A 14,361-nucleotide genomic window follows, 5' to 3' on the forward strand; every position below is an offset into this window, starting at 1 on the left:
GTGAATGGGCATTTTGAAAACTTTAAGTAGCTACACTAACACAGTTATACATCAGGCTCTCCCTAATTCCTTCTCCTTCTAAAAACTATGGATTTTGAAGTCTCCCTGGTGTTAAGAAGTCTAAATTCTGTTTGCGTCTGTTTATATCTGTATGACAACTAATAGCAATGTGGGTAATTGCTGCAGTGACGGAACCCATATAATTTCTCCAGGGAAAATTTTATTTTCACCAATAAGCGATAGGAGGCCTTATTAGTGACTCTTACTTTGCAAATGCACATTTTCATCTTAAGCAAAAGCTAGGATTGAGTGAGGTTTAGTTGAAGACTATCACCGTGGATAAACACCATCAAAAAGTGTTTTTCTTTTTTCCCTTGGCTTCTTTCCTGGGTACCGTTTTAGGACCCTTCTTCCTTACTCCCTCCTCTTTCCCAGATGTATGCTGAGTATCTGTTCTGTGATGTTGGTAGTATTAGGCACTTATATAAAGTAATCCTTTAATTTTCAGCAAAGTTTGAGTTCGCTAATATGGCCTCCATTGTATAGATGCGGAGACATGCTTCTTGAAGTACAAGGTCACATAACCAAAATATGGAAAAGAAGATATTCTAGTGTGTGTCTTCTGACTATAAATGTGTCGCTATTTCTGTGACATGTGCATATTCTTTAATGCACTTTTAAAATTGAGGAAATTGTAGATAATTGATTCTACTTTTGGTTAAATGGGAGACTTAAATCTCCTTTCTTACCTGTCTTGCACATCACAGCTCTTCTAATGAACTACTGCCCATGGAGTCATTTCACACTACAGTTTGATTTACCTGGTTTATTTATTTCAAAGATAAACTCATTCATTCATGCAGTTGAGTATTTGAGGCCCTGTTATTTACAAGGGGGCGATTTGTGTTAGAATACAATGGGATAAAGTAGATCATGAGCACATTGACTGGGACGTACAGTGTTAACCTTATAGACAAAGGAAATGACACGTAGCCCTTGTTTTGGATGTGACTGCAGTGGAAACTCTGAGAAAGGCATGTATTATAATACAAGAAACTCTGATAAATTGTATTTGATCATTAAAAAAAGAAGGAAAACGAATGAGATCTTTTGAAGAGGAAGAGACCACTTCTGGTAGGGATTGTTTCACATTATGGGAAAAGAAGGAGATGAGGGTAGAACGGGTTTTCATTGTTAAAATGTGAGAGAAAAATTGTAGACTCTTAATAAATCCTATTATTTAAAAAAGCGTCTCCTCTGTTCATTCATTCAGCAAATAGTTATTGAGCATCTACTTTGTGCTCTGCATTTTCTGTGTAGTGAGAACTTAGAGGCTAATTTAAAATGTCTCTGTTTTCACAGAGGGTTAAGCCTAGAGAAGAGAGGAAATAAAGACATAAACAAACAGATATACATACCACATCTCGTAGAGATAAATTTAAAGATAAAGCAGGGGAAGGTGGTAGAGAGTGATAGACGGTGATAATTGGGGTGTGGTAGTCTGAGAAGGACTCTCCAAAGAAGTGACATTTGAGCGATACCTGAATAAAGTGAACCGTATGAACATCTAGGAAAAGAACACTGCAGACAGAAGGAAGAGCAAATTCAAAAAGCTCTGAAATGGGGTATTTCTCATTCTCAATGGAGACTTCAGGTTCTCTTCCACGTGTAATGAGGAGCCTTCTGAGCATTGTAACTGGGGAGGAATGTGACCTGATTTTGATGTTTAAAAGATGACTCTGGTTTACTGTGTGGAAAATATTCTACAGTGTGAAAAGAATTGCAGTGGGAAAGCAAAGTAAGAGGCTCTTGCTATTGTGTGGCAAGATATGGTGGCTCAGAGAAGAGCAGTAAGGGTAGAGATGGTGAGAGGCGCTCCCTTTGGGAATATACCGTGAAGTTATATCAAACTTCAGCATGGAATGAGAGAAGTCAAGGCTAGCCTGAGCAATTGGCTGAGTGGTGATGCTATTTACCAAAATGGGGAATATGGCAAGAAGAGCAAATTTAGAAGTAGGAAATTATGTGTTCTTGTGATAATGCCCTTTCTTTCTTTCTTTCATTGAAGTATAGTTGATTTACAATGTTGTGTTAGTTTCAGGTGTATGGCAAAGTGATTCAGTTATGCATACATACATTCTTTTTCAGATTCTTTTCCATTATAGGTTAGTACAAGATATTGAATATAGTTCCCTGTGCTATACCGTGGGTCCTTGTTGTTTATCTATTTCTTATTTTTAGTAGTGTATATCTGTTAGTCCCTAACTCCTAATTAATCCCTCCCCCCACCTTTCCCCTTTGGTAACCATAAATTTGCTTTCTATGTCTGTGAATCTACTTCTGTTTTGTAAATAAGTTAATTTGTGTCATATTTTAGATTTCACATATAAGTGATAAAGAAGATGTGGACTGAATATATATATATACTCACACACACACACACACTAGTTGCCAACATGGATGGAACTAGAGATTATCATACTAAGTGAAGTAAGTCAAACAGAGAAAGACAAATATCATATGATATTGCTTATATGTGGAAGATAATGCTTTATTTTTAATTCCTATTATACATGCTAGTAGAGGTGTCATATGGGCAACTGATCATAGCAATCTGGAGTTCACCGCTGAAGATAAAAATTGGGGGGGGGGTCACACCTAGAGGGGTGGGATAGGGAGGGTGGGAGGGAGACGCAAGAGGGAGGGGATATGGGAATATATGTATACACATAGCTGATTCACTTTTTTATACAGCAGAAACTAACATAACATTATACAGCAATTATACGCCAATAAAGATGTAAAAAAAAAAATAAAAGTATCTACAAAAAATTTTTAAAACTTGGGGGGTCAATAGATGCATAGAGATAGTAGATAAAATCATGCTATTCTATTGAATTACCTGGGGAGTTAGTCCCAAGACTGAGCTCTGGGTGAATCCAACTCTGAGGTCAGAAACAGGAGACTTTGAAATTCAAGTTCCAAACCGAGAAGGAGCAGAACAACAGGAATTGTGGTGTTAGAAGAACAGAAAAATGGGGGATTCCAGAAAGCAATGAGTTACTTATCAGGTCCAACGCTCTTGAATACGATGAAACTATTAACTGGATTTTGCCATGACACCTTATTGGTGACCTCGACAAGAAAGTTTCACTAGCAAAGCAGAACAAAATTCTGGTTGGAATGAATTCAAGAGACCCTGGGAGATGAAGACGTGGAAACAATGATTTTTAAACGACTCTTTTTGGTAATTTTTCTACAAAGTGGAGCAGAAAATATAGAGTGGTAGCTGGAGAGAAAAATTACGTCAAGAGAATTTTAATTTTGTTTTGTTTGGTTATTTCAGATGATGTGAGTTATGAGAGCCTTTTTTGGTTTTGGTTTGTTTGTTTGCTTTTTAATGACAGGAATTATCCCCCAAAAGACAGAACAATAATATAGGAGACTAAGGAGGCAAAGACAGGACAAATATTTAATTGGGCAAAGTGTTGGGATCCAATGCACAAAGGAAAGGCTTTGCCTCAGTAGAATAGAGAGTTCATCCTTTGTCTCCAAGGGGATAGAGAATATGGGTACAGATGTCACTGGCCTGGTAGATGTGGTGATGGGAGGAAAAGACAGTTCTCTTCTAAATTTTTTTATTGTATCAGTGAAGTACAAAGCAATGCTTTGAGAAGGAGAAATGGAAACAGGGTGTTGGACAATTGATGACAGAAATGCGATGATCATTGGAAAATGGGAAAATATATTGATGAGGGAAATGGGGCAGAGCTTTCAGCTAGCGTTGAAGGCTCATTTAAGATTCATGCCATATGTAACCAATCAGTGTGGTATGTGTTTTTCTCTAGCCATATTTAACTGTTGGGGTGCAAGTACAAGAATGGCAGAGATTAAGATTTAACCAGGACTGGGGTTTTCTCAGAAGAATATAAGAGCGGGAGAGAGAGGCAAAGGAGTTAAAAGTAGACTCAAAGAAGGGATAGTAGTGGACGGTGGAGTCTAAGCTGGGAAAGTAAGGAACTGAAAGCAAGGCACAATTAAGTGCCTTGAAAGAGTGGTAAGGGTCACTGGATTGGAAACGTGTTGGGATTGAAGAATTGGAGGTTTGGGAATATTAAAAGGGGTGATCAACTAGGTAAAAAGCAGGGATCGGAAGGTGGAATAATTGAAATTGAGATTTGAAGTTGGTGTAATTATTGCCCAAAACAAAGTCTAGAGTCTGACTGTAGGAATTGGTGTCTGTAGTGAGATGAGGACAAGACGAATGGAGCTAATGCCAGGATTTGAATGGATAGTCTTTGTGAATATTTAAATCAAGAACGTTGATGAGAGTAGTCACAGGGAGCAAGTCAGGAATTCAGACACTAAGTAACCTCAGTGAAAATGGGGAAGTGAGTGAAAAGGGAGTAGTTGATTGCAATGAGGATGTTGGTGAATCCTACACCCTGATGGCTGTGTTCCCTTCTCATGAGGGTGAAGTATATACACATACTTCCATTTACGGATAAATTCCTTCATTACTGGAAGGAGAAGTGTGCTGCAAATCTGTGCTACAAACCTTTCTAGCTACAAATTTCCTGTCCCAGGCAATCTTATCTGTTATTTTGGAAATGTAGGGAAGTTGCTTGATTTCTTATTTTACATTTATGAGTGAGTTTTAAATCGCTATTCATGAAATGCAAAGATTAATCTTACTTGAATAGATATGTGTGGATATTTGATGGTGCTGTGTAGTTGTGCTCGCACAGACCTATTTTGCACACTAGATTTGCCAAGAACTTGAAGCTCCCTGCTATTCTGCACCTGTGTTATATGATATGGAAACACTCTTTTCACAGTGAATTTTTATGAATATGGTAAAAATTTTAAGTATGTTCAATTGGGAAGCATGACAAAAGAGCATAACTAAAGTTTCACCTATAATTTTGGTCAATAGTTTTCAATCTGTTTTGTGGGCTTGATGCAATCCTAATAAGGGGGATAACAATTTCATTATTAAATGGGGCTAACATTATTTTGGCTGCAGATTTCAAGTTTTGCTTAAGAAAGTAATTGTCATGATGAATTCATTATAATTTTAATACAAATAGAACTCTCTGACTCCGTTTTCTCAGCACAGTTATTTTGAAATTTATCCCGTTTTGTAGCTGACCTAACTAGATCATACTTTTAAAAAGTAATTCTTCTTTATTTACGGTTTTATTTTTACAAATAATTGATACAACAATGCAGTATTCACAACATTATAAAATGTGAGAAGAGTATATGTGAATATTGATTTCATAATTGATAAAATTTCTATAATATTGATGAACCCAAGCAGAAGGTCACTGAGAAATATTTATAAGCATTAGGTGTTAAATTAACAGATGTAGAATCAAAGTTGTATGTACATGGTGGGATGGACACTCACCATGAATTCTGATTGATATTAAAATGAGAGAGAGAGAAATAGCCAGGTAAGTAGTAAATAGAAAACTGTCTAAACATCTTCCCGTGCATCATCTCCATTTTGGCTGATTTTTATTACTTTGTGTATAGGAGTCTTAACAGAATCATCTTTCCATCCCTTCCTGAGGAACAGCCTCTCAGGGATGTCTGGTATCCTGTAGCCCTTGCTTAGAATGAACTCTTTAAATGCTGTTCCATAAAGATCTTCAAGAATGTCGTGTTCAGGAAGCTTCTTTCTAAAACTCCCATCTTCAAGTAAGACGTTGGGGTCAATTGAAGGTTCGTCATTTACTAGCTTTTTCCACAACTTGGGCTTCAGGTACGATGCACCATACCTCATCTCCACCGAGTTGGGTTTATAAGGATTCTGGGGTTTCCTCTCCCAGTTTCCTTCCTCTCTGGATAATTTTATCTTCTCCATTTTCTCTAGCCCGATGCTGTCCTTTACCTTTGAAGGGACCTGGGTTACTTTCTTCGTGTAGACTGTATCCTGGGCTGGTGGCCACTCCCAGCCAGCCTCACACGGTTTCGTGATGAGCGCTTCATCAATGCCCAAGTTTCCCAAAGCAGCAACCCATTTGAAGGATTTACGAATGGCTTTCGGTACTTCTCTGTGAACAGGAGGATCAGTGAGTGAATCCTTTCTGCTTGACTTCTTGTCTTCGTGATGCAAACTGGCTGGATGTGACACAGGAGGCTTCTTTGGAGGTTCCAGGTAGACCTTGGCAGGACGTTTTTTACGAAGCTTTGTGGGGGACTTCGTTCTTTTCCTGGGGCCCTGACAATAAGCCCATGTGTCCTCCAGCTTCCCGTCAGGATCGAGCACTTCCAGCACCTTTAATAAGAGGTCTGCAGGTAGATCTTCCTCCAGATTCGGGTAGAGAGCCAAGGGATGCTTGGTCAGGTGGGCTTCGATGTCCTCCACGAATGCCTTCTGTGCTAGCTGGGCTGGCGAGAGCGTGGAAAACAGGTCTGCTTCCGCGGGCAGCTTTTTCTGACTCTTTTTGGGGGCATGCTGGGGAACTCTGCGAGCAATCACGGGGAGAAAGCCCTCCTTAGGGCTGCGAGTGATCAGATCTTCACAAGGTGGGCAACCCTTCCGGAAGTCGTCCAGCCGCTCTTTCACAAATATCCACCGCCGGCTGTCCAGGGGGGTGGGGAGCTTCGGGAGCATCTTCTTGTGCTTTGCGAAACACTTGGAGGGTAACTTGTCTTTGTACCAGGGCTTGCAGGTCATGCCCAGGGGCATCGGTTCCAGTGGCCCCGGTACTAGCGGCCACTTCTTGTCCGCCATGGTTCCCCTGGCCCCTGGGGGGGGCCACCGCTTCAATAGTTTGCTGTTCGGGCCTCTCCGGTTGCTAGGAGACCGTGTAGCCAGGTGCAGCCAGGTTCTTCCCGGAGGCGGGTCAACGCAGGCGCCCTGTGAAGCCTGCATTTCTCCCAGGATGGGCGGTGGGTGAAAGCACATTCCTTTCTGTTGTCGTTACTGTTCCGTTGTATGGACGTAGTGCCATTTATTTATCCATTCACCTTTTGATGGACATTTGGGTTGTTTACGGTTTGAGGCTATTATAAATAAAGCTGCCACAAATATTTGTGTTCCTGTTTTTGTATGTCCATGTACATACTTTCATTTCTCTTGGGTAAACTTTAGCTATGAGTGGCATGGTGGGAGCAGGTGATGTTTTATGTTTTAGACCACCACCAAACTTTTCCAAAGTGGTTGTACTAATTAATATTCCTTCTAGTTGTGTATGAGAATGGCGCTTTGTCTACATACTCCCTAACACTCGGTAAGGGTAGTCATTTTCATTGTGGCTGCTCTAATAGGTGTGTAGTGACATCTCATTGTGGTTTTAATTTGCATTTCCCTGAGGACTACTGGTGTTGAACATCTTTTCATGTGCTTATTTGCCATTCATATCTCTCCTTTGCTGAAGAATCTGTTCAAACTTTTGCACTTTTTAAAATTGTTCTGCTTGACATCTCTTGTTTTGAGGATTCTTTGTGTATTCTGGATGCACTATGATCTGTAAATCTTTTTCTCCATCTGTGCTTTGTCTTTCCATTGTCTTAACACCGTCTTTCAAAGGGCAGTTTTTACATTTGATGAAGTCCAGTATATCAGTTTGTTCTTTTATGGATTGTCTTTTTGTGTTGTATATAAGAAAACTGCCTATCCATAGGTCATGAAGACTGTTTTTCACTCTGCTAAAATTTGTATAATCTTAGGTTTTACATTGAGATCTGTCATCTATTTCAGTTTAACTTTTTAGATGATGAATGATATGGATCAAAGTTATTCTTTTTAGTTCTATTTTTTGCCTGTGGATATCCAATAGTTCCAGAATTTTTTTTGAAAAGAGGAGCTTTTCTCCACTGAATTACTTTTGTAGCTTTGGGAGTGTAAGTTGTCCCTATTGTTGTGGGTCCATTTCTAGACACACGTTTCTGTTTCATTGAATCTTCTGTCTTTACACCAGTTCTGCTCTGTGTTGATTATATTTTACAGTAAGTTTAAAATTAGGCTGTATTCGTCCTCCAACTTCTTTATTCTTTTACAAAGTTGTCTTGACTCTTGTAGGTCTTTTGAATTTCTATAGGAATTTTAGAATCAATTTGTCAATGTCTTAAAAAAAAACCTGTGGGGATTTTGATTAGGATTTTATGGAATCTACAAATAAATTTTGAGATAATTGACAGCTTAACAATATTGAGTTTCCTGACCCATGACAAAGGTACATCTCTTCATTTATGTATGTATGCTTTCATTTATCTGAGCAATATTTTGTAGTTGTCAGTGTATAGGTCTTTCACATCTTTTTTGTGTTCAGCCTCTCTGAACTTCTATTTCATCTCTTTTTGCCTTTAATTTCTACTATGGAAAGATATAAAGTTTGTTCTTGCTGAACTATCAAGAAAGCTCTTATTTTATTACTTAAATAATTCAATGGAAAGAGCATGACAGTGAACATTTATATTATTTCCAGACTTGCAAAAGAAACCACCACCAAGATGATGTGTTGTGTAAAGTACGTACAACTTTAATAAAAGAAACAAATCAGCCACTATAACTTATAATTGGAAGCATACTAGAATAATGACAAACCAAAAGTTTTATGAGTTTTAGGAGTTAAAGAATTACATCGTTGAAACTCAGCTTTAAACTATCAGGAGAGGCACAAATTATTTCCTATAATAATGCAATAATATTTGGTATAGGGGAAAATGTCAAAGGATAAACTATCATTCCTGATTTCATGAAGGAGAAACATTTCACAATGGTACCTTGGTATCTGCCTGGGGTTAGTTCCAGGACTCCCCTTGGATACCAAAATCCACAGATGTTCAAGTCCCTTATATAAAATGGTGCAGTATTTATATATAACTTATGTACATTCCTGTATACTTTAAATCGTCTCTAGATTACTTATAATACCTCTTGCAAAGTAAATGCTGTGTAAATACTTGCCAGTGTGCCGCAAATTCATGTTTTGCCTTTGGGGATTTTTTGGAATTTTCTTTTTCCAAATATTTTCCATCTGCAGTTGGTTGAGTCCATGGATGCAGAACCCAAAGATATGGAGGGCCGACTGTACTACGCCATTTTATATAAAGGACTTGAGTATCCACGGATTTTGGTATCTGCGTGGGTCCTGGAACCAGTCTCCTTCAGTTACTGGTGGACAGACGACCGTATTCTTCTTATGGACTCTATTCTTTCTAGCTCATCTCCTCTGCTCCACACTGATGTAGATTCTTCCTTTTTAAATAACAGCTTTATTGAGATATAATTTACATATTAACAATTCTCTCATTTAAAGTGTACAATTTAATGGATTTTAGTGTATTAACAGGATTGTGCAGCCATCAAAACAGTCAGTTTTGACACATTGTCACGAACCTCAAAGGAACGCCATACCCATTAGCAGTCACCTCGTCCATCCCCCAGCCGCCTCAGCCCTTGACAGCCACTAGTCTACTTTCTGTCTCTTTAGATTGACCTATTCTGGACATTTTATATGTATGGAATCATAGACTATGTGGTCATTTTTGACTGGCTTCTTTCATTTAGCATACTGTTTTCAAGTTTCATCCATGGTGAAGCATGTATATGTACTTCATTTCTTTTTATTGCCAAATACTAATCAATTATGTAGATATACCATATTTAACTTATCCATTCGTCCGTTGATGAACATTTGGGGTTTTCCACTTTTCTGTTGTTATGAATAATGCCATGAACCTTCATGTATGGAGTTTTTTTCTATTCAGTCTTTTGAAATGTATTAATCTTTTTCCCCCTCTTCAGTGAGGTATAATTGATAATTTAAAATTTCATATTTTTAAGGTATACAACTTGATAATCTGATAAACATATACATAGTGAAACAATCACCACAATCAAACTAATTAACATATACATCACCTCAGATAGTTACCATCTTCTGTTGTGGGTATTGAAAACACTTAAGATCTACCCTCTCAGAAAATTTCAAATATACAGTATTGTTAACTATATTCACTTTGGTGTACATTAGATCTCCAGAATTTATTCATCTTAAATGACTGAAAATTTGTCCCCCTTGACCAACAACCTTCCCATCTCCCCCTCCCCCCAGCCTCTGACAACCAACTCTACTACTACTATTCTCTGCTTCTAGGAGTTTGACTCTCTTAGATTCAACATATAAATGAAATCATGCAGTATTAGTTTTTCTGCATCTGGATTATTTCACTTAGCATGATGCCCTCCAGATTCATCCATGTTGCTAAAGGCAGGATTTTCTTCTCTTTCAAGGCTGAATAATATTCGTGTGTGTGTGTGTGTGTGTGTGTGTGTGTGTGTGTGTGTGTGTGTACCTCATATTTTCTTTATCTGTTCATCTCTGAACAGATATTTAATTTGTTTCCATATCTTGGCTATTGTGAATAATGCTGCAGTGAACGTTGGAGTGAGTATATCTCAATATCCTGATTTCATTTCCTTTGGATGTATACCCCAAAATGAGATTGCTGGATCATAAGGTAGTTCTATTTTTTAATATTTTGAGGAATCTCCATACTGTTTTAAAGAATGGCTATCCCATGTTCTTGGATTGTAAGAATCAACATTGTGAAAATGACTCTACTATCCAAAGCAATCTACAGATTCAGTGCAATCCCTATCAAACTACCAATGGCATTTTTCACAGAACTAAAACAAAAAATTTCACAATTTGTGGGGAAACACAAAAGACCCCGAATAGCCAAAGCAATCTTGAGAAAGAAAAACGGAGCTGGAGGAATCAGGCTCCCTGACTTCAGACTATTCTACAAAGCTACAGTCATCAAGACAGTATGGTACTGGCACAAAAACAGAAATATAGATCAATGGAACAGGATAGAAAGTCCAGACATAAACCCACGCACATATGGTCACCTTATCTTTGATAAAGGAGACAAGAATATACAATGGAGAAAAGACAGCCTCTTCAATAAGTGGTGCTGGGAAAACTGGACAGCTACATATAAAAGAATGAAATTAGAACATTTCCTAACACCATACACAAAAATAAACTCATAATGGATTAAAAGCCTAAATGTAATGCCAGACACTATAAAGCTCTTAGAGGAAAACATAGGCAGAACACTCTATGACATAAATCACAGCAAGATCCTTTTTGATCCACCTCCTACAGAAATGGAAATAAAAACAAAAATAAACAAACGGGACCTAATGAAACTTAAAAGCTTTTGCATAGCAAAAGAAACCATAGACAAGACGAAAAGACAACCCTCATAATGGGAGCAAATATTTGCAAATGAAGCAACTGACAAAGGATTAATCTCCAAAATTGACAAGCAGCTCATGCAGCTCCATATCAAATAAACAAACAACCCAGTCCAAAAATGGGCAGATGTCCTAAATAGACATTTCTCCAAGGAAGATATACAGATTGCCAACAAACACATGAAAGAATGCTCAACATCACTAATCATTAGAGAAATGCAAATCGAACCTCCAATGAGGTATCACCTCACACCGGTCAGAGTGGCCATCATCAAAAAATCTACAAACAATAAATGCTGGAGAGGGTGTGGAGCAAAGGGAACCCTCTTGCACTGTTGGTGGGAATGTAAATTGATACAGCCACTGTGGAGAACAGTATGGAGGTTCCTTAAAAAACTAAAAATAGAACTACCATATGACCCAGCAATCCCACTACTGGGCATATACCCTGAGAAAACCATAATTCCAAAAGAGTCATGTACCACAGTGTTCATTGCAGCTCTATTTACAATAGCCAGGACATGGAAGCAACCTAAGTGTCCATCGACAGATGAATGGATAAAGAAGATGTGGCCCATGTATACAATGGAATATTACTGAGCCATAAAAGGAAACGAAATTGAGTTATTTGTAGTGAGGTGGATGGACCTGGTGTCTGTCATACAGAGTGAAGTAAGTCAGAAAGAGAAAAAAAAATACCGTATGCTAACACATATATATGGGATCTAAAAAAAACAGAAAAGGTTCTGAAGAACCTAGGGTCAGGAGGAATAAAGACGCAGATGTAGAGAATGGACCTGAGGACACAGGGAGGGGGAAGGGTAAGCTGGGACGAAGTGAGAGAGTGGCATGGACTTATATATACTACCAAATGTAAAATAGATAGCTAGTGGGAAGCAGCCGCATAGCACAGGGAGATCAGCTCGGTGCTTTGTGACCACCTAGAGGGGTGGGAGAGGGAGGGTGGGAGGGAGACACAAGAGGGAGGAGATATGGGGATATATGTATATGTATAGCTGATTCACTTTGTTATAAAGCAGAAACTAAGACACCATTGTAAAGCAATTATACTCCAATAAAGATGTTAAAAAAAAAAAAGAATGGCTATCCCAATTTACATTCCCACCAACAATGCACAAGGGTTCCATTTCTCTACATCCTCAACAACACGTTATCTTTTGTCTTTTTGATAATAGCTATTCTGAAAGGTGTGAGATGATATCTCATTGTGGTTTTGATTTGCATTTCCCTGATGATTAGTGAGGTCAAGCACCCTTTCCTACCTTTTGGCCATTTGTATCTCTTCTTTGTAGAAATTTAGGTCTTTTGCCCATTTTTTAATTGCGAGCTTTTTTTTTGGCTATTGAGTTGTATGACTTACTGATAAATATTGGGTATTAAGCCTTATGAGATATACGGTTTGAAAGTATTTCCCCCCATTCTGCAGATCGCCTTTTCACTCTGTTGATTGTTCCCTTTGCTTTGCAGAAGCTTTTGCTTTTGATACAATTTCACTTGACTGCTTTTGCTTTTGTTGCCTGTGCTTTTGCTGACCTATCCACAAAATAATTGCCCAGATCAACGTCAAGAAGCTTTTTCCCCATGTTTTCTTCTAGTAGTTTTACAGTTTCAGGTTTAATGTTTAAATCTTAATCCATCTTGAGTTGTTTTTTTTAATATGGGGTGAGATAATTTCCTTCTTCTGCATGTTGATATCCAGTTTTCCCAGCACCATTTGTTGAAGAGAGTATCTTTTCCCCGTTGGGTGTTCTTAGCAGCCTTGTCAAAGATCAATTGGCCATAGATGTATGGATTTATTTCTGGGCTCTCTGTTCTGTTCCTTTGGTCTCTATGTCTGTTTTTCATGCCAGTATCATGCTATTTTGATTACTGTAGCCTTGCAATATATTTTGAAATCAGGAAGTGTGATTCTTATTTCTCAGGATTGCTTTGGCTATTTGGGGTCTTAAATTTGTTATGATTTGTTTTGCGACCTAACGTGTTCTGTCCTGGAGAAGGTTCTGTATACACTCGAGAAGAATGTGTGTTCTTCTACTCTTGGATGCTAACTACTGTATATGTCTGTTATGTCAGTTTGGTCTATAGTGTTCTCAAATCAGCTGTTTCCTTCTGGATTTTCTGTCTGGATGTTCTATCTACTATCATAAGTAGAAGTCTCCTACTACTGAAGTCTCCTACTATTATTGTACTGCTGTGAGTTTCTGCCTTTAGCTCTGTCAATATTTTTTCCAACTTAATTGATGTATGATTGACAAATAAAAATTTTGTATATTTAAGACATACAACATGAAGATCTATCAATATCTGCTTTATGTATTTAGGTGTGTCTATATTTATAAATGTTATATCACCCTGTTGAATTGACCCTTTTATCTTTATGCAGTGACCTTCTTTGTCTCCAAAGACAGTTTTAGACTCAAAGTCTATTTTGTCTGATATAAGTGTAGTTACCCTTGCCAGGCTGGAGAGGCTGAGCCAAGCTGGACAGGGCTAATATGAGAGCATCCCTTTGAGGGCCCACCCTGTAACCCCACCTTTTAAAACTATGGTGCTGCTCCACCAGGGTCAAGGACAGGAACTTGGCACTCTCCATGCTCCTACTACACTCCATCTGGTGCCAGCATCATGTGAAAAAAAAAAAAAAAAGCCAGTGCCTAGAATTTGACTCTCTTTTTTTCTCCTATAGCACCCTAAACATATGTCTAATAAATACATATCCATATCAACCAACTCTTGTGGGAGTAATAAGTTGACATGAGCAAAAGCTAATACATGAGTTTCATGCTAAGGAGGCTTGAGAAGCTAATAGGCTTTTCTGGGGTTTTTTTTTGTTTTTATCATTTTACTAATATGTTGACCTGCACCTGTGAATCCATACGGCTCATGTATGCCACAGAATCTAACAGGAGGAAGCACGTGCAATGCCAAAATATAAAAAATGGAGGAGGAAAAAAGCGAGGCTATCAGAGGAGATACGAGTGTGGATTTATCGCAGTATTTTTGGGTGGCTATCAATGGACCAGCTCAGAATTCAGTTCAAGATTTGGTATCTGGGCACTGTCCTACGTAGGCCCTCCTTACTTAGCTATCAGAGCTTGTAGCACTCCAAACAAGCT

General features: G+C 38.3%; 1 protein-coding gene and 1 pseudogene across 2 annotated transcripts in view; one reads left to right on the forward strand and one right to left on the reverse strand.

Moving 5' to 3' along the window:
* The window catches only part of PRRG1 (proline rich and Gla domain 1), a 371,943-nt gene that overhangs the window by 146,160 nt on the left and 211,422 nt on the right, over positions 1-14,361 (forward strand). The gene's annotated exons all lie outside the window — the stretch shown is intronic.
* On the reverse strand, positions 4,484-13,480 carry LOC309652671 (protein FAM47E pseudogene; annotated as a pseudogene). Its single transcript has one exon. The product of its transcript is annotated as a protein FAM47E pseudogene (transcript).

The sequence above is a fragment of the Balaenoptera physalus genome, assembly GCF_965194825.1.
Source record: "Balaenoptera physalus genome assembly, chromosome: X".
In the NCBI taxonomy this organism is placed as follows: domain Eukaryota; kingdom Metazoa; phylum Chordata; class Mammalia; order Artiodactyla; family Balaenopteridae; genus Balaenoptera; species Balaenoptera physalus.